This window comes from Sciurus vulgaris (assembly GCF_902686455.1).
Source record: "Sciurus vulgaris genome assembly, chromosome: 3".
Classification (NCBI taxonomy): domain Eukaryota; kingdom Metazoa; phylum Chordata; class Mammalia; order Rodentia; family Sciuridae; genus Sciurus; species Sciurus vulgaris.
The window spans coordinates 55,580,790-55,598,966 of NC_136463.1; the positions used below are offsets into that span (position 1 = coordinate 55,580,790).

Below are 18,177 nucleotides of genomic sequence, written 5' to 3' on the forward strand. Positions count from 1 at the left end.
GGCTTCAGGCCGGTGTCTGGGGGCACAGTCATGGCTGGAGGGAAGTCCAGAGATGAGGGTCTCTGAGCCCCATGCTGGAGGCTCATCCCATAGTTAATACCCCCTCTCCAGTTCTGCATTCTGGGAGGCAGTGACTGGCGTCCAGTCCCCTGAAGAAATGTGAAGGACTCAGGGTAATTCCTAGGGTGGGAAGCCCTGGCATCTGGTCCAGTCGATGCTACTGGTGGTGCTTCCTTGGTGGTGGTGGAGGGAGCTCTAGGCGGTGGGGACTATTGGATATTTGAAAGGTCAAACCCCAAGATAGTGTGGTTTGGGAAAGGGAATGAAAAAGAAAGCAATACATTGATATCTTTCCTCTCTTTCAAGATAAATCCTTCTCAGATGGTGGCCACTGGTGGGAAGAAGGTGTTTCATCAAACCTAGAATGACAGTCTCTAGGAAACACTAATCTGTTCCAAGATAACTCCTCTCCAGGTGCTGGCCACTGACACCCAACCCAAAAACTCAGCTTCCTGAGTGCCTAATCTGACAGGCTCACTAGATCTCCTCTCAGTATAACCTATATAAGTCTAGTTCCTTTCTTTGTTCAGTGACTCATTTTCCACCAGGAGAGTGGGTCCATCAGAACCATGACTCCATTCCTGAATAAGAGAGCTGAGCTGATTTTCAAAATTTGCATTGGACTCTTTCTGTGCTAACAGGGATGCTGAATTGCACGGTATGGCTGCTGTCCTGTGGGTGCCAGCAGATTGACTGAGTCCTGATCCCTCAGTGAATCACCAGAGGCAGCTGGGGCTGGAGGGACTCAGGGCCCAGGAGGGTGAGCCCCAGGGAAGCATGAGTCCCTCCTCCATGGCTCAAGTACCCCCATGGCCACCCCACATGGCACAAGAATGGTGATCTGCAGCCGCAGGACAGAGGGACACATGCACAGACCTTTCCAAACTCTGACCCATATTCTGATCCACAGAAAAGCTTCAATAGTGACCACAGAATGGTGTGGGTGTGTAGTGTAATGTGTATGTATGTGGTAGGTGTGAAGTGTGTGTGTGATATGTTTACACACCACAGTTTGTACAGTGTGGTGTGTTTCATGGTGTGAGAGTTGTAGTATGTGTTGAGTGTGTTGTGTTGTGTGTGTGTGTTGTGTGATATGATTGGAAGAGTGTTTGCACATGGGTTGTACGTGTATGCTTTTTCCCTCAATTCCAGAGTGACTGCCTTTGCAGAGGCAGGGCTTCAGATTCAAGGGCAGCAGTGCTGGTGCCACCCTGCCCTCTGGTGGTGAGTGGCAGTTATGGTGATGACAGTGATCCCTGGGTCAACAGGACGACCTGTGGCAGACAAGGAACCCCCTGAGACTCACATATAAGTCAAGGCCCAACATCCACCACAGAATTCCACTGTCAAGATGGCAGTCAGCTGGTAGGGCCTGTGCCCAACAGGAGCACGGCTTCCTGTCCCCTCATGGTGGACTGGTTGAAAGCCCCCCTGCCCTCCCTGTGGTAGCCCTGGGAAAGCTTCCCACAGCCATGCTCATGCTCATGCTCACAGACCCTAGGAACAGACTTATGTGCTGCTGGAAAGGCCACAGGAATGAAAATCCATGAAAACCAAGACCTGTGTTCAGTGACCATGTTTGTAATGAATGTGACTCTGTGGCTGCAGCCTCGAGTGTTACACAGTAATCACAGTAGAGAAGGGTGAAAGTAGGAAGCCAGGGCATCGTGGCACTTGCCAGTGGCTCTGACAAAGGCCAGGGACAGACAAGAGGCTGCTCTTCACACCCTCCCCACTCTTATTCCACCACTCAAAGCTTCAAGCCTGAGATCAGAGGCGGGTATTCCCAGGGGCGCCTTCCAACCTAGGAGCTTCCTCCTCATGTCCAGGGTGATACCTACTCAAAGGAAGGGTCCTAACTAGGACAGGGCTGGAGGGTCTCTTCTTTGGGAATCCTGGACCATGGTGCTCTCTAATGAAAGAAATTCAATCTTTCTGGATGTTTATTTTTGGTGTCCCCCTGCACACCTCCAAAAAACACTACAGTGCTATGATTGCCCAGGTGGCTTTGTAGAATACACATGGGGTCAAGATTCCCACAATGACACCCCAACAGCACCCCATCTGCTCTGAATCCTTCTCTGTGCCCTTTCCTGCTGTTTCCATGGCCTGGAGTCATCCTGTGGCCTTGGCCAGATGGGTGACGTGGCTGAGGGAGGGAGGCTGGGCCAATGCCCACAGGAGGGGTTAAGCCCTAATCCAGGCTCTGGCTGAGACAGTAGATCATCAGTCACTGGGGTAACCATGGGGAGGGCAAGTGGAGGAGAAGTCAGAGGTCCTGGCCATGTTCCAGTTGCCTCTGTTCTGCCCCTTAGATCCAACTTACCCCTGAGGAGGTGAACCTCATGCTTTCCCCACAGGATGAAGTCAGGGAACCCAAGAGCCCCTGGTTCTGCCTGGGCAGATATCACTAGTTGGATCTGAGTTTCAGAGAAACATGAACAATTGTTTTAGCATTGGCATGCCTCATGCAGCATGAGGAGTGAATCCAGCAAGACTGCCTGGAGGAAGGAGTGCCCCCCAGGCCCATGTGTGAAAGGCAGCTCCTCGATAGTGCTTCTGGGAGGTGGTAGAACTTAGGAGGTTTCAGATCACTGAGGTGGGTTCTTGATGGGCTGGGTCTCCTCCTTGTTTCTCTCTTGCATCGTAGACATGAATTGTGAAGTTTTCTCTGCCATGATATGCTACCTCACCACAGGCCCCAAGGCAGCCCTGGACTTAAAGTTTTAAAACTGTGAGCCAAAACAGATCCTTCCTCTTTGTAGGTCTCAGGTATTTTGTTACAGCACTGGAAAGCTGACTGTTCCACTCCACAGCGTCCCTGTGCCCCAGCACTTGCTTTCCCAGCCACACAGTCAGGTGGCATGAAAGTATCCTCAGAGATATGTGTGTGTTCATTCCCAGACTGTCCATCACAGAAGAAAGGAGGAGCCTCTGTGAGACGCTCATCAACAGCACATCACTCATCAGCACAGAGCAGAGCATGGACGGGCCCATGGCACAGATGCACGACACTGAGCTCACACCAACTTCAGAGCAGCAACCCCCACATCTCTGCCTTTCTACTTATGGAAAGAGCTGGCAATAGAAATCAGAACAGTGGTTACTGGGCAGGGGTAGCACAGGAGACTTCAGGAGAGCAGTTGCAGGGATCTATCCCTGTGTAAGATTTTATTGGGTGCCTATAAAGGGAGAGCTTTTTTGTGTTTCCCAGTTCATGGTCATTCTTTGTCTTCAGTGGTGAGAAACACAATTATCAGCGGCAGCAAAGCATTCAGAAAAACATTCAAAGATGGAGTGAAGTGGGTCTTGGGTCTCAGAAGGCCTTGGAGCTTCAATGGGGACCCAGGAGTTTGGGATCATTCTGGTGGAAGGGATGAGCACTCCCTGGGGGAAGAGACCCTGTAGCACAACAGTCAGTGACCTGGTCAGAGGTGCCCTGCAGCCAGGATGAGAGGATAGAGGGCAGGACAGAGGGGAAGAGGCTGGAGCCTTGGCCAGGACAGCTGGGATGGAGGGCAGGACAGGTGGGAGACCATGGGGTGGGGATTGGCAGCTTGTGGGGCTGAGGCACCAAAAGGCTACTGAGATGCCAGGTGCATAGTTAAGTGACAAGTGAAACGGGGGCAGGGGATGGGAAGGAACAGGCTTGGAATAGGAGAAAATCACAACCGTTTGGTAGAAGGTGATTGGGCAACAACCAGGAGGGGATGATCCCAGGACACAGCTGGGAGGGACAGTGGAGGACAAGTGGGTAGAAGGAATGAGCTAGATGGATTGAGGAGAGAGCAGGGATACTGATGGGGATGCTGTAGGGCAAGACCAAGAGGGACAGTGGAAAGAGAGAGGGAGAGGTGGTGAGGAGGGAAGAGACAGAGCAGGGAGGTGGGAGAAGGGAAGAGAGGGAGAGTCTAATTGGGAAGCTCTTTGTATCCAGGAAATAACAATAGTAAGAACAGCACACATGGCAGAGCTTGAGCCAGCCACACTCCATACGTTACTCCATGCTTCTCAAGCTACCTGGCCTTACAGATGTTGCTTTTTACCTCCAATTTGCAGAGGGGAAGATGGCCAGGAGGGGAACATGGAGTGTCAGAGTCTGCATTCCCAGGCTATGAGCTGTCCTCCTCCCTCCAGACAGTGGAGCAGGGTTGTGGATGGTTAGGCAGAGGGCCTGGGTGGGGGAGCCTTATTGGCTCTTCAGTTTGGGCAGGAGTCATGGTGTGGGCTGTGCAGTTGCAGCTTCAGGCCTTTGGTAGCCTGGTGGCCACTTCTTTCACCTTACGCCTCATCCACAGGGAGATCCCTCCCGCCATGTGGATAGCCCTACTGCCTGAAATTTCCTGGGCAGACACAGCTGTCCTGAGTCTCCTAGGGCATTATAGGAACCAGAGTCCTCTGGGTGTGTGCTCACACAGTGGGGGTGGGAGGAGTGTCTAGGAGTCAGGGTTCCTTGGGGCTGCTGACCTGGAGTCCTGCCTCTGGAGCTATGGAGAGGCCATGACTCACTGGAACTTCAGAGTGACTCAGAGGACCAAAGCTGCTCATGGCCATTACTACGATGGAAACTTTGATGCTACTGAGCATGCAGGTTGGCTGACTATAGTGTAGCATGCTGCAGGCACTCCCCCACACCCCTGGAGAGGGCAGTGCTGGGCCTGGAGCCTCAGGTGGGCCAGACTGGAGTCTGTGTTCATCACAGTGCTCTAATCCAGGTGTCAGAGCCACAGCAGAACATCTGACCTGCACACCCTAGACAGCAAGAGGTCCAGGAGAACACTCCCATCCCTATTGAATGGTCAGTCCAGAGCAGACAGATGCAACTTGGTAGGTAAGAATGCTGTGAACTATGTGGGAACTGTATACCATGTTGAGGGAGCACCAGAGCACAGTTATACCTTAAGAGGATTTGTGTGTATCACACCTATCCCTCCAAATGTTAGGAAGTAGGTGCTGTCATGAGACCCATTTGACACATAAGGCAATTGACATGCAGAGACATTAACTAACTGACTTGAGTTTACAAAGAATGTCAGTGGCAGAGCCCAATTACAACCAGGTACACTGGATTTGGGTTTCCATATTCTCATCATGACCAAAGATTGATGACAACCAAGTACACAGAACGATGGGGGTTGACCCAGTGCACTGGAATGGGGCACAGGGAGACTGAGCCAGTGTGATTTCGGGCATGTGTCTGCAGTGGAGAAGTGAGTGGTGGCACAGAGACAAAGCAGGAAGGGCTACTCTGCCAGACAAGTGCTTCTGTGAGGCAGACACAGCAGCAACAGAGTAGAGGTGTGAATCTGGGGGAACTTAGACCAATTAAACATAGCGAGAGGAAGACACAGGAATGTCTGGCTTGTGGGGATTTCCTGTTTTCATGTGGCATGTGGACACAGGTTTGGGAGGACAGTCTTGGTGAGAGAATAGCAGCTAAGTGGTCATATGTGAAAGGCATGAAGGGGCATGGAGAGCCTTTAGAAAGAATGGGCAAAGATGAGCATAACAAATAGAACCCATCTGATCCTCACCAGTCTTTGGGGCAAAGTGTAGGAACTTGTGGCAAATTGCATTTTGTTCCCAGAAGCCACACAGAAGAAGGGGATCAGAGTGCCAGAGAAATGCCCCTACACTAGGGTAGAAGAGAGATTATTGATTTATTTCAGGTTAGGGGATTGAACCCAGGGCTTTGCACATTCAAGGCAAATACCTCTGTGTGCTTTACCTCTATGTTCACCCCCCACCAAACCAAGTGTTTTAAGGGGCAAATGCGTGGGTTGTGTGAGGTCACCAGAGCTGAAAAGAGTAAGAAACAAATGGAAATCTGGAGACAGTAGAGTTAGTAGGGCTGGGTGTCTGGGATGGTGTTTGTAAACCCATGATCTTGGGGAAGGCATTCATGACATTCCTGGGCAAAGCTCATTGTGATATTTATTCATTTACTCTCCAGTCACCTTAGGCAAGTCCCATAATCCCATCACGCTGAGTAAGTGAGGCAGACTAAGATGACTAACGTGTTATGAGCATGCTGAGAATAGGAGTTGGAACTGGGATTCAAGTCCAAATGTTAAGGATACTGAAGACTGGGCTTTAACCACCACCTAGGTTTGACTCGTGCCAACTACAGTTGAAACCATCATACACTCCTTCACTTCCCTCACTATCACTGCTCTTAGCAAAATCACCACAACTGCCTGTCTCCACCATCCTCATCATCCCCATCATCCCCACTATCTCCACCACCATTAATATCATACCACCATTACTGCCTCCATCACTATCACCTTCACCTTCATTAGTAACACCAGCACAGCCACCTTCACTACCATCACCATCACCACCACTACCACCAGCATCACCACCTTTACCTCCACCATCACTATCACCAACTCCACCCCATCAGCAACTCCAACTTCAATACCGTCATCATCATCTCCACCATCATTTCCTTAATCAGTACAATCACCATCATTAGAACCATCTCTGTCATTATCACCATCACTGTCATTATCACCATCACCATCACTATCACCACCACCATTAACACCAACACCACCATCATCACCACCACCACCAACAGCAACATCACTACCACCACCACTACCACCACCACCTCCACCATAAAAGAATCAGTGCTACCATCATCACCATCAACACCATTACCACTCTCTCTGGAACACAGCAACAGCCACCACTTCACAGTGTTCTTATTAGAACCAGGTAAGTTATTACATATAAGATCCTTGGGTAGAGTTTGCTCTCATGCTCATGTTTGTGGCCATGTCCATGCTGAAGTGGTTTCCCTTACCCGCAGTTTCTTCCTCTCTCCTTTCCATTCTCCTAAATTCACCTATTTTGGAATTCTGTTTTTTCCAGAGGAATGTACATTATGTTAATTTTGGTCAATTTTAGCTCCTAGCATGGGAATAGCTACCCATCACCAACTTCCACCTCTGCAGTAGATAACCATGCATGTCTTCCCAGGGCACCTTGTACAAAGCTTGTGGGGACCAGAGTGGGCAAGAGGAACCATTTTCTATATAAATTGTGGATCTGCATTCTGATATGATAACTGCTGCATTTATCTTTCAGGTGCAAGCATAGGTGGGCAACCACTGCTTTATCCTTCCTTTTTTTAAAATGGATTTGCCATATTATATTTCTATTACAATTTTAGCATTTACTCCTGCTTATAAAAATATTTACTACTTTTTTTCATCTATGTGTTTTTTAATTCACAAATATGGTACATACAGGCAGTTACAATTGTTATCACTAATTATCAAAGACACTGGTATAACATAGTCTTCATGAAAACATATCATAAAATGGAGAATACACAGTAATAATATTTTCAAAAGCAATGGTTGCAAATATCCGTGTTTCTAAGAAAATATAAATTAACATATATATGTATTTTTTAAATCAATTTTTTAAAATTAAAAATCATAAATTTACATAGGACAATGTTGTTTGATTCATTCTGTTATTTTTTTCCCTTCCCCCACACTCCTCCCACCCCCTTTTCTCTCTACACAGTCCTTCCTTACTCCATTCTTACCACCCTCCTTATCCCTAACCCTAAACCTAACCCTAACCATAACACTAACTCCTCCTACCCCCCATTATATGTCCTCATCCACTTATCACTGAGATCATTCATCCTTTAGTTTTTTGAGATTGGCTTATCTCCCTTAGCATGATATTCTCCAATTTCATCCATTTGCCTGCAAATGCCATAATTTTATCATTCTTCATGGTGGAGTAACATTCCATTGTATATATATGCCACAGTTTCTTTATCCATTCATCAACTGAAGGGCATCTAGGTTGGTTCCACAATCTGGCTATGGTGAATTGAGCAGCTATGACCATTGATGTGGCTGTATCTCTGTAGTATGCTGATTTTAAGTCCTTTGGGTATAGGCCAAGGAGTGGGATAGCTGGGTAAAATGGTGGTTCCATTCCAAGCTTTCTGAGGATCTCCATACTGCTTTGCAGAGTGGCTGCACTAATTTGCAACCCCACCAGCAATGTATGAGTGTACCTTTTCCCCCACATGCTTGCCAACACCTATTGTTGCTTGTGTTCTTGATAATTGCCATTCTAATTGGGGTGAGATGAAATCTTAGGGTAGTTTTGATTTGCATTTCTCTTATTACTAGAGATGTTGAACATTTTTTCATATATCTGTTGATTGCTTGTAAATCTTCTGTGAAGTGTCTGTTCATTTCCTTAGCCCATTTGTTGATTGGATTATTTGTATTCTTGGTCTAGAGTTTTTTGAGTTCTTTATAGATTCTGGAAATTAGCACTCTATCTGAAGTATGAGTGGCAAATATTTTATCCCAGTCTGTAGGCTCTCTCTTCACATTACTGATAGTTTCCTTTGCTTAGAGAAAGCTTTTTAGTTTGAATCTATCCCAGTTGTTGACTCTTGCTTTTATTTCTTGTTCTATGGGAGTCCTGTTATGGAATTCTGATCCTAAGCCAACAAGTTGAAGATTTGGACCTTCTTTTTCTTCTATAAGATGCAGGGTCTCTGGTCTGATTCCGAGGTCCTTGATCCATTTCGAGTTGAGTTTTGTGCAGGGTGAGAGATAGGGGTTTAATTTCATTCTGTTGCATATGGTTTTCCAGTTTTCCCAGCACCATTTGTTGAAGAGGCTATCTTTTCTCCATTGCATATTTTTGGCACCTTTGTCTAGTATGAGAAAATTGTATTTATTTGGGTTTGTGTCCATGTCCTCTATTCTGTACCATTGATCTACCTGTCTATTTTGGTACCAATACCATGCAGTTCTGACTATTGCAAGAACACAATCTCAGTTGAAGGAACTTCTAGAATATTTAAAGGGCCAAGAACCCTTTCTCCCTTCTTTCACTGTCTGTTTCATTTTTCTCTTTTGCCCTCTTTTGGAGCCAGTCACTTAAATTCTAGGATGTTCAAAAGCAACCACACAAACAGGGAAACTTACAAAGTCACCACTTATACCCAAGAAAAATATAGCCTCAAAAAAGGCTGACAAGATCTTAAATTTATACCTTAGGCTTCTCCTTAGCACAGAGATAGTCTACAATAGTAACAGCAAATTGAAAACAGGTGAACCCTGGGGAAGGCAGGGGAAATATGATTTCCAGAATTACTATGTTTATTAGATTCAATTTTTAACAAAAAATCACAAGGCATCCAAAGAAAAAGGTAATATACCCATGTATAGGGAAATAAAAGACAAACCAACAGAAACCTTCCCTGAGAAAGTCAAGATGGCACAATGGTTGACATTTTTAAGACAAAATAATTGTGGGAAGAGAAAAAGGAATATGTAGAAAGAGTTTAGAAAATGACATAGGAACAAAATGGAATTATCAATGAAGAGATAGAGAAACTAAAGGAAATCAGAGAAATTCTGAAGCTGAAAAGTAAAATAATTGAAATTTTACAATTTATTGGATAGAAGTAAAGGCAGATTTAAGCAGTCAGGGGAAAGAATCAGTCAAACTCAAGGTAAGATCATTGAAACTTTTGAGTCTGAGGGACAGAAAGAAAACAAATTGGAGGAAAGTGAAGCCTTGAGGTCCTACGGGACACCATCAAGCAGACCAGCGCATGTATGGTAGGAATCTAGGAGGAAGAGAGAAAGAGTCAGAGGGATTATTTGAAGAACAATGGCTTAAGACTCCCCAAATTTGATAGAAGATATGAATATAAACATCCAAGAAGCTCAGTGAACTCTAACATGAACTCAAAGAGACCCTTGCTGCATTATCATAGTCAAACAAAGCTAAAGACAAAGAGAGACAAAAAATGAGAGAAGTGACTCATCACATACAAGAGAGCCTCAATCAGATCCTCACCAGATTTCCTATCTGTACCTTAGGAGGACAGAAGGTAGAGGGCTCTACATAGACAAAGCCCTGAAAGAAAAAAATACTGTCAACCAGGAATCCTGTATCCTGAAAAAATACCTGTCCAAAGTATGGGCAAATTTAAGACATTCACAGATAAACAAAACTGAGGGAGCTTGTTACCATTAGATCTGCTGAAGACATGCTCAGTGGAGTATTGCAGGTCAAAGGGAAGGCACTAGATAATAACCCAAGCTGTCTGAAGAAATAAGGCCCTCAGTACATAAATGCATGGAAAGATAGGATGTGGTGTTATTGTAACAGTGTGTCACCCAATTTGTTTTCTACATGACTTAAAAGAAATCCACTTGAGATGCACATGCACTTGGGAAAAAGCATTCCAAGAGTTACTATTACTGTAACCTTGGCTTGTAAATTTACATTATATATTCTACATGATGTAAGAGATTAACAACTGAAAAAATTAATGATGGTTTTGTACATACCATGTACAGAGATGTAATTTTGTGACAGTAACTGGAAGAAAGTGAGGACAGAGCTTTAAAGGAGCAGAGTTTTTGTGTGTTATTGAAGTTGAGCTGGTATAAATTCAATTTAGAGTGATATAACTTCAGGATATTAAATTCAATGCCCAGGGTAATCACAAAGGAAAAAAGAGACTATACTCAAAAGCAAATGAAATCACTGCAAAAAATATCAACTCAAAGAAGACAGTGCATGAATCGAGGGACTTAAAGTTAGAAGGCCTACAGAAAACAAATAGCAAATGACATAAATAAATCCTTCTTTATCAGTAATCACTTTAAATGTAAATTAATTAAACTTTCCAATCCAAACATGGGGATTGTCAGAATGGAAAAATATATCCCCCCTGATCCAATTATATGCTCTTTGCAAGAGACTTACTTTATTTTTATTATGTATTTATTTATTTTTATTTGCCAGGATGGGGTTCAAACCAGGGCCAGGTGCATGCCAAGCATGTGCTCTACCTGTGTGCCACATCTCCAGTCTTAGACTCACTTTAGATCCAGAGACACAAACAGGTAGAAAGCAAGGAGATAGAAAAAAATCCAGTAAGCGGTGACCCACAGGAACAGGTGTGCCTATACTAATAGGAGACACAATGGACCTCAGATCAAAATGGTTACAGTTATCTCATACTAGACAAAGGTGCCAGAGACAATCACTGGAAGAAAGATAACCTATTCAATAATGGTGTTGCGAATATTGGAAATCTACATGTAACAAAATGAAATAAAACCCCTATCTCTCACCCTGCATGAAACTCAAAGTGGATCAAAGACCTGGACACTAGACCAGAGACACTGTGCCTAATAGAAGAAAAAGTAGACCCAAATCTTCACCATGAAGGCTGAGGATCTGACTTCCTTAGAAAGATTCCTAAATCAGAAGAAGTAAAATCAAGAATCAATAAATGGGATGGATTCAAACTTAAAAGCTTCTTCTCAGGAAAGGAAACAATTGATAACATGAAGAGAGAGCCTCCAGAATGGGAGAAAATCTTTACCATATGCACCTCAGATGTGCATTAATCCCCAGGATATATAAAGAACTCAAAAAACAACACCAAAAAAAAAAATAACTCAATCAATATATGGGATAAGGAACTGGACAGACACTTCACAGAAGAGGAAATACAATTGATCAACAAATATAAGAAAAAATGTTAAACGTCTCTAGCAATTAGAGAAATGCTAATCAATACTACTCTAAGATTTCATCTCACTCCAGTCAGGATGGCAATTATACAAGAATACAAGAAACAATAATGTTGATAAGGATGTGGGGAAAATGTATGTGTACACTCATACATTGCTGGTGGAGATGCAAATTGGTGCAGCCATTATGGAAGGCATCATGGAGATTCTTCAGAAAACTTGGAATGTAACCACCATTTAACCGAGCTATCCCACTCCTTTGTTTATACCCAAAGGACTTAAAATCAGCATACTACAGTGATGCAGTCACGTCAATGTTTATAGTAGCTCAATTCACAATAGCCAAACTATGGAACCAAACTAGCTGCCCTTCAACAGATGAATGGATAAAAAAATGTGATATATATTTTTTTTTCAATAAAGTTGCTGGGAATATTGGGAATCCACATGTAACAAAATGAAATTAAACCCCTATCTATGTGTGTATACACACACATGCATACATATTTATATATATGCAAAGAAATATTACTCGGTCTTAAAGAAGAATGAATGATGGCATTTGCCAGTACATGGATAGATCTGGAGAATATCAAGCTAAGTAAAATAAGCCAATCCCACAAATCCAAAATCATAATGTTTTCTCTGATATGTGGATGCTAATTCACAAAGGGGCAGGGAGACAGGGAAGAATACAGCTACTTTAGATGAGGTAGAGGAAATTGAAAGGATGCTAGGGAATAGGAAAGATAGTAGAATAAATCAGACATCATTACTCTATGTACATATGTAACTATTGAACTAGTGGGATTCTACATCACATATAACCAGAAGAATGAGAAATTATACTCCATTGTATATGATGTATCAAAGTGCATTCTACTGTTATGTTTAATTAATTAAAACAAATACAAAACTTTGTAAAAATATTACTTGGGACAAAGAAGGACAATGTATACCAATAAAGCTTCAGTCAGCTAGAAGTCATGTATAAACATTTACATGTATGAAAATACATGTGAAAAGGGACAAAATTCTGACTCATAGCACAACATAGAAGAACCATGAGGAACCTGCACTAAATGAGATTAGTCAGGAATTCCACTCATCTGAGATCGTTAGGAGTCACATCCACGGGGAAAGACAGTGGGTGGTGAGTGCTAGGGCCAGAGGCAGGGAGGGTTTAGTGTTAGTGGGATGGAGCTTCAGTCTGGGAAGTTGAGGAGGTCCTGAGAATTGGCTGCTTTATGCCACTAATGGTACACTCAAGAGTGACCAAGATGGTAAATGAGATGGGACATACATTCTACCACAGTAACCAAGTCCTACTAAAAACAATCAAACTGGAAAGTGGGCCCTGAAAAGTCTCTGTTTGGGGTCAGAGGGACACTAAGCCTGCTGCCTGGACATTTGCTGCCCAAGCTCTCACAGGTGGCACTTTCTGCCACTGCCACAGAGGTCCCCTGTCACAGGAATGCAGCCTTCCTAGGACCAGGGGTAGAGCAGGCAACAAGGATTTTTCACACAGGGCCTCCATGTCTTGCTCCTCTATCACCTCTTCCTGAATATGGAGGAAAAGTTTGTCCTGGGCTGTTCCCTGGGGAATTCTCCTACTATCTTTATCCTATAACTGATGTGACAGGACCCTGCCTGCTTGGAACTGGGCTTATTTTGTATTTTCTATCCAAAGAAATGTATGTGATTACCCTGGAGACCTTCTCTACTATATCAATATATGGTTACTTGTCTATGTAATTAAAAACTATGGTGCCTCATTGATAATCTCAATGAGCAAAGAATTGCTCAAGTAGAAGAGATTTTAAAGCAGGCTTCTATCAAACAAATCCAGGATACAATTGAGTTGGAGAAGTCACAGCAGGTGCTGGTTCAGAAGTGCCACTATCTTTTTGATGTCCAAAGGAATAACACTGCTATGACCTTGGAAGTTACTTACCAGAAATGGCTACATAAAGTATATAAGGAGGTAAAGAATTGCCTGCATTATCATATCTCTGTGCAGAATATGATGCAATGATAGGAACCAGAGCACATGATAAACTGGGTGGAGAAGCATGTGGTACAGAGCATGTCTGCACAGCAGGAAAAGGAGAAGATGGCCAAGTGCATGGCAGATCTCAAGGTGCTCACAAGGAAGGCTCCAATGCAGCCAGTTACATAAATGTATTCATCCCAGTTGAGACAGCTATACACAGTTGACTGAGTAAATGAAAACAAGTCTACGTGACAAATTCTTTCTGTATGACTGTGTACTGAAATTACAGTTTGCCTTTCCTAAAAAAGAGAAGTTGAAGTTTCTTTCAGTGAGAAAGCTAAATCTGTTGGCCAGTCAAATATTTCTCATCATTATTTTGCATTTTGAGTTGTTATTTGATCATTTTTGAAAAAGCAGTTTGCAGGTGTTGGCGAGGATGTGGGGAGAAAGGTACACTCTTACATTGCTGGTGGGGCTGCAAATTAGTGCAGCCACTCTGGAAAGCAGTGTGGAGATTCCTTAGAAAACTCGGAATGGACCCTCCATTTGACCCAGCTATCCCACTCCTTGGCCTATACCCAAAGGACTTAAAATCAGCATACTACAGAGATACAGCCACATCAATGTTCATAGCTGCTCAATTCACAATAGCCAGACTGTGGAACCAACCTAGATGCCCTTCAATTGATGAGTGGATAAAGAAACTGTGGTATATATATACAATGGAATATTACTCAGCCATAAAGAATGATAAAATTATGGCATTTGCCGGCAAATGGATGAAATTGGAGAATATCATGCTAAGTGAGATAAGCCAATCTCAAAAAGCCAAGGGACGAATGATATCGCTAATAAGTGGAGGATGACACATAATGGGGGGGAGGGAAGGGTTAGTGTTAGGGTTAGAGTTAGGGTTAGGGAGGGGGGCAAGTATGGAGGAAGGAAGGACTGTATAGAGGGTAAAGAGGGGTGGGAGGGGTGGGGGGAAGGGAAAAAATAACAGAATGAATCAAACAACATTACTCTATGTAAATTTATGATTACACAAATGGTATGCCTTTGTGCCATGTACAGAGAAACAACATGTATCCCATTTGTTTACAATAAAAAAAATAAATAAAAAAAAAAAAAAAAAAAAAAAAGAAAAAGCAGTTTGCTTTTATTAGAACATATTGCCTGGTGAAAGATTACTATTACAATTTAAATTTATAATTAATCCCATCATCTTCCAAAATAAATAAAAATAAATAAATAAACCAACCCACCTTCTCCCCGTGCTGCCCCTGGTTGAAGCCTCCCTGGAGTGCTCCAGGCCACAGTGACTTGAATTGCAGAGACTAAGGTGCCAGGTGGGATGGGCAGCTGTCACTTCTTGTGTGTGTGGAGTGCCAGGGACTTACTGCCTGGGGGATATGTGGACCCATGGGTGACTCATGGAGTTCAGCATTGGTAGTGGGAGTGCAAGTCTGCCAGATGAGGGAGGGCTAGGGAGCACACATGAAAGGAAATGGGAAGGGCTCTGTGGGATTAGTGGCCCCTTCATGGACAGAGCTCAGACCCCTTTGAGGAGTCCACTGCCTCTGTGCTCTGACCCTGCTCCTGTCATTGGGGTCATGAGCCGCCTCCCCTGTAGAACTTCTAGGCTAGTTCTGTTTCTCTGGGTCCACTTTGGAAGCAGGACCCTAATGACCTAGTCTCCTGTGGCCACTGTAACAAACAACAAAAATAATGGCTTGAAACAATACAGATGTATTTATCGTCTGTTACATCAGGGGTCAGAAGCTTGAAATGGGTCTTCCTGGCTGAAAGCAAGGTGTGGCTGGTGGTGTTCCTCCCACAGACTGAAGGACAGCTCTGCCCGTACTCCTTCCAGCTTCCAGGGGCAGTTCTGGGGTGACCCCTCTCTGCTTCTGTCCCCAACTCCCTTTCTCTGCCCCCTGGTCTCCTGCTTCATTCTGTGCATACCTGTGATGACATCAAGACACCTGGGAAAACCAGAATCACCTCCCCACATCCAGATCCTTAGCTTCATCCCATCTGCAGTGTCCCCTTGCAGTGTGGGGTGCAGGTCCCCAGGGTTACAACTAGGATGTCTCTGGGGCATTTTTCTACTTACAGAAGTATTAGCTGCCTGTCATACTGTTCAGGTTACCTAGGGGATGATGCTTAGTTACATCACAGACAATTGACTGGTCACTTGTGACGAGTCCAGGTATTGTCTTGACTCCCTTATAGGAATGTACTGTTCCTCTTGGCTGACCCCTGGCCTTTCCCACTAGCCCATAAAAATGACACAGACAGGGTGGCTGGAGCTCTCTGCCTGGGAAGTCAGTGGAGTCAGGCCTCCTTCTGGGATACTGGGAGGACTCAAGGAGATGGAAGTGGTGTTGGAAGCATGTCTTCCCCCTCCTGTCACTGTGGAGCCTGGATGCTGGCCAAGGTCTAGGCTTGATCATGTGGGGCAGGCACTCCAAGGCTGCTCCCAGGAGTCTTGACCAGTCCATCAGGCTGTGTGGGATATGGGCTCTGAAAGCACCAGTATACTTATGGCAGCTAGGTCCCCAGGAGAGTGGTGACTGTAGAGCAGACATGAGGCCAAAACATCAAGGAAATCTGTCTCTTCACAGTTTGGAAGATGCAGTCCCCTATGTGGACAGCAGCCCTCACACCAGGTGTGACCTGCCTGGCCACATACCCCCTCAGGTACTCAGTTTTCTTTTCCATGAAATGGGACCATTATTCATACCAGGAATCTAGGTAGTTGGAAAGAAAGACCAAATTCCCACACTTTGCACCCTGAATATTTACTTTTCTGACAGAACCCTGTCAGTCCTCACATGGCTGGTGGAGACTAAAACCCTTCCAGAGACCGTTGGCCTCCCAGCCAATGCCTGCCCCTTACCCCTATTTTCCCTTCTGGTTGTGAAGGTGATGTGTTCCTGGAGGCATCTGCCCCTCACTGGCCAGGGGAAGTAGCTCTGATGGAGCTGGAAGAGCTGAGGACCACCCACCATGCCCATCTCTTGCCTGCATCATGTGGGCAGGGTCTGGCTCACATAGAACCTTGGCTTCTGGATCCATGGAGCACTTGGTGAGGTCACAGTACCCAGGGCCAAGGAGACCTGACTAGACATGGTGGCAATGAGAGAGGGCTCCAGAAGTAGGGAGGAGAACCTGCAGCAGTCCAGATAAACACTTCCTCCCGGCACGTCTGACACCAAGCAAAATGCACCTCAATTCCAGCCCAGGCTTAAGAGTCTGAGGCAGGACCCAGGAGTGTAGAGCTGCCCAAGGTCACGTGGAGAAACAGTTGTGTGGTTCAATTCATTCCTGGGGCTCCTACACCTTAGTCAGGGGTGTACTGGAGAGGGTGTTTGGACTCAACTGATTGCCTCCATGATCAATAGTAAGCAAGCAGCCTCTGGACATCTGGGCTCCTGAGGTAGAAGGGATCTGACCAGTAGTAGTAAGCAGTGTGGAATTCCCCAAGGTCAAGGCCCTTGGATTTGAGTCCACGGCTCACAGCCCCATGCAACCTGTGGAATCCAGTCTCTGCTGGCGGTGGGCAGATGTGTCCATCTGAGTTCCCCTGGGCATGTAGTCATGCCCCACCATCAAGAGGGTCCTGCCTTAGCGCTGCACAACCTTGCTTTCTGAGGGTCACTCACAGCCAGCCACATTCTTCCCTCCAGTGTTTCCACAACTTTGAAATTCAGATTGTACATACCACTCTGTCCTCTTCATTTTTTTGTGACACAAAATAAGTCTGCCTACAGCCCATGGTGTGGTGAGGCAAAGAAATCAATGTCATCTCTGTGTGATAACTCTCACCCCTTCTTGGCCATTATCAGTCACATTAGGCACCTACCATATCCTCTGTGGGGAGGCTGTGGCCAGGCTGTCCCACAGTGCACCTAGTGATTGTGCATCATATCCACACCCCAGCATGCAAAAAATACCAGCCCCTGTGTTTGGGCTGAATTGAGTCCCCCAACTTCATATATTGAGACCCTGACCCCCAGTCCCTCAGAGTGTGGCTATCTGGAGATGGGGTCTTTCAAGAAGTGACACAGGTTGTGAGGTCACTAAAATGGCCCTGATGAATCCTCCTAGTGTCTTTGTGAAAAAAGGATATCAGGACACAGACACACAGAGGGACAGCCATGGGAGGACACAGAGAAGACAGCAAGGAGAGACCTCAGAGAATCCAGCTCTGCCTGCACGTGGACCTTGGTCTCCAGCATCCAGAACTGTGAAGATGCTCTTCCATGGTTCTGGCCCCATTCTGCAGTGTTTGCTATGGCAGAGCAGAAAATGCTGCTGGTGAGGGTCTCCAGCAAGAGGTAGAGCAGCATGGCTGATCTGGGCTGTGGAGGGAGAGGGCAAGGAGGGTTGTGCCAGAAATAGTGAAATGGGGAAGTGGGGTCTAGAGGCAGTCAGAGGCCTGGGCCAGGCAGGTGAATGCCAGAAGTATTCATCATCTAACCATAGCCCTATGTGGACACATGTCAGTACCTAGTAGTGAGCTAGGACTGACACCCCACCCACCACAGCTTGGGGTGCCTAGAA

General features: G+C 45.2%; 1 long non-coding RNA gene and 2 pseudogenes across 3 annotated transcripts in view; 2 read left to right on the top strand and 1 right to left on the bottom strand.

The window, feature by feature from the left end:
* LOC306656245 overlaps positions 1 to 18,177 on the top strand; it is a 528,984-nt gene that overhangs the window by 298,665 nt on the left and 212,142 nt on the right. The gene's annotated exons all lie outside the window — the stretch shown is intronic.
* LOC306656224 (polyunsaturated fatty acid lipoxygenase ALOX12-like) overlaps positions 1 to 18,177 on the bottom strand; it is a 421,309-nt pseudogene that overhangs the window by 278,720 nt on the left and 124,412 nt on the right. The window lies entirely within an intron of this gene.
* LOC306657694 (ATP synthase F(0) complex subunit B1, mitochondrial-like) lies at positions 12,872 to 13,794 on the top strand (annotated as a pseudogene). Its single transcript has 2 exons — positions 12,872 to 12,898; positions 12,981 to 13,794. The product of its transcript is annotated as an ATP synthase F(0) complex subunit B1, mitochondrial-like (transcript).